The following is a 2,985-nucleotide window of genomic DNA, read 5'->3' as shown; positions in this document are numbered from 1 at the left end:
TTTTTGACTTTCCAGAAGAGTGAAAAATTATGGATTTTAGGCTTAACATTGTGTAGCTTTGCACCATTGGGGAACTAGACTATTTATGAGAACAGTGATTTTAAACAGTTTGATACTGTTTAGAAATAATGAAAAAGGGATAGCTTGCACTAATTTTATAAATTTGTAGTGAGAGATAAGGCACTAGCATATGTAAACAGACTAAGTCAGATGTACTGGTGTTGAGAGGGGAAAAAAACAATCTTTTCAGATTATTCAGGACTCCCATTAAAAGTCACTCAGTAAAGCCTACCCTCATTTTTTTGTTTGTTCTGAAAGTAATGTGACATAAAATCCCAGTGGTATTTACACCCATCTAATTAGTAAGGTATTAAAATAGATTTTCATTTCTCCCATATTTTTGGGACTTCAAAGTCAGATCTTATTAACCCGCAATAAATCTTTACAACTAAACAGTAAAAAAAAGGCAGTGATGAGGAACTTTTAGGTACCAGAATAAATGTATACCTTTCATGCTCTTCAAAAACGTTTCAGAATAACATGCACATTTTTAGTGAGTTATTCTGACTCATCCACTACTGAGTAATTGTTCTGACAAGATCCAAGTTACCAGAAGCACAGAAAATGATTAAATGAAAGAAAAAGGAAACATTAAAAAACATCTGTATTTAGGCATAGTGGGGTAAGTGTATTAGTCACTTTAATTTTGGTGACTTGGGTTCAAATTCTGGCCTGGATTGAAAAATAATTTTGTGGTCTTATTCTTATTCCCATGTCACGAAACCACCGCCGTTTGTCAACACTTTCTGTCTCTTGAGAAGAGATCCCCTTGAATAGAATATAGCATTAGTATTTCTATTCAGGACTGAAATACATTGGCAGAGCTGTTCTGACACATTTTCCTAGTATCTGCTTTACCTCCCACATATCTGGATCAAAACAGTGCCACCATTCATTCTTTCATGAGCACTAGAATCTCATCTTCAAGCTGTGACCTTCAGCTGCTCTACTTGTATTCTTAGCCTGTCAGCACTGTCCCTGTCTGGTTTGGGGTCTTTTGGTTAAAGGTCTGCTGAAACTGATCAATATCAACCCTAACTTCATGAGAGAGGAGAGAGAATTCTATTACCATCCAAGAAAAATGCTCTTGAGGACCTCATTGATTCAATGGACCAACAACAGAGCAACATGGACAGAAAGATTCACCAGGGTGGTGCAGAGTAAGCTGAAATGACGATGAAAAATGAATGTAGAGAGGATGAGTTCTTAAAGAACCAAACCATGTTTAAGAACATCTGAATAACAGGTCTGTTTGCAGAGAAAGGAAACTACTTCGGAACCGTAAGTGGATGACTAGCATCAGGTTATCTTGAAGCTAACTGTATAAAAAAAAAAAAAAAAAAAGACCCCAATTTACGTTGAGAGGCGGCTTTCAGGTCTGAAATGAGAGGTCCATGAAAGTACTAGAAGTCAGCAGGATTTGTACTGTTGTTGAATGATGGGGACATTTTAGAATACTGAAAGTGGTCAGATTTATCATGGGAGAAATGCATACAAAATTGTCTTGATTTCTCCTTGTTATACCCACCATTACAAAAAAGGAGAGAAAAGGGGCTTGTCTACACTACCGCGTGGGGTCGATCTAAGATACGCAACTTCAGTGACGTACTTAGATCTACTTACCATGGTGACTTCACTGCGGTAACTCAACAGCTGATGCTCTGCCATCGACTCTGCACTCCTCGTTCTGGTGGAGTACCAGAGTCAACAGGAGAGCACTCAGCGGTTCGATTTATTGCAGCTTAAAAATTGGAAAGATTAATATAGATGCAAGGCCAAATTATTAAAAAATAAAGGTAGTGGCCTGAAACTGGGGGCTGTTGACATGTATTGTGAGCATTTGGCCCAGCTCCTTCACATTTGTTTACAGTCTCATTAAAAGTCAGTTGCTTCTCTATTGCAGATATGTGGAGAATTGAGTTTACAATGCTGTCTTCCAAAATCAACAGCAAGATTCATAATCCAAAGTAAGGAAACAGTCTAATTCTTCAGCAACTGCTTTCAGCAAATGTTCATTCATATTACATAGATCTGTTTGGAACCCAGTTAAACAACAGATAATCCCAAAAGAAAATAACTCCTGGTGCTCATTCAAAGAAAGCCCAGGCAGAGGCTGAATTGTTGGGGAATGGAGTTGTGGGTACTATTCCAAGTTGCACCCATAAATCACACTGCCTACTTGAGATTCAAAAATAAGATGTCACAGTATATTGTGCAGTGTTCAAAGTATGATCCTGTATGATCAAAGTGTGATCATTGTCTTTGCTTTCCCTCAGTGGGGCTCAGATACCCTTCTGGATGCTGGATTTCTCAGGGTTGGTACTCTCTTCATAGAGTTCACCTACCTGCTGGGCTTTGCAAGCTTGGCTTACCCTCTGTGAGGCTCAGATAGCCCCATGGTTTGTTTGGCTCTAGGAATCCAATGTGGGGACTGCTAGTGTACTCAAGCTTTTCTTAATACCCAGGCTTCACCCACTTTTGGCACCAAGGTAAGATTTCATGCTCAACAGATTAGACAGATTTTCATATTATGAGTGTCCATTTCCTGTATTGTGTGCTTTGGTCAGCCATGAATGAAATAGTTAATGTGGACATTTAAATTATTATTGGATATGAATACTCATAAATCTTCTCAGTTTATCCCATTACTTACAAATATCTATCTTGTTTTCGATGCCCACTACGTGCTTTTCCTATTTCTGTAAATTTGTTCAAACACATTTGCAAAATGGAACAAAATTTCTAAATTTGTGTTTTAAATTTGCACCATTTTTACATGCACCATACCCTGGAAAGTATGTTAAAATCCACAAACAAATCATTACCTCCTGTTGAATGACAGTTTTCTAAAACATAAAAACAACAAAGCCCTTGCTTGGATGATTTCCCTAATCCTGCACTGCAGTAAATGAAAGATATTTTTAA

The sequence above is a fragment of the Lepidochelys kempii genome, chromosome 4, assembly GCF_965140265.1.
Source record: "Lepidochelys kempii isolate rLepKem1 chromosome 4, rLepKem1.hap2, whole genome shotgun sequence".
Classification (NCBI taxonomy): Eukaryota; Metazoa; Chordata; order Testudines; family Cheloniidae; genus Lepidochelys; species Lepidochelys kempii.
The sequence above is the reverse complement of the archived record's forward strand: the minus strand, read 5'-3'. Positions refer to the sequence as shown.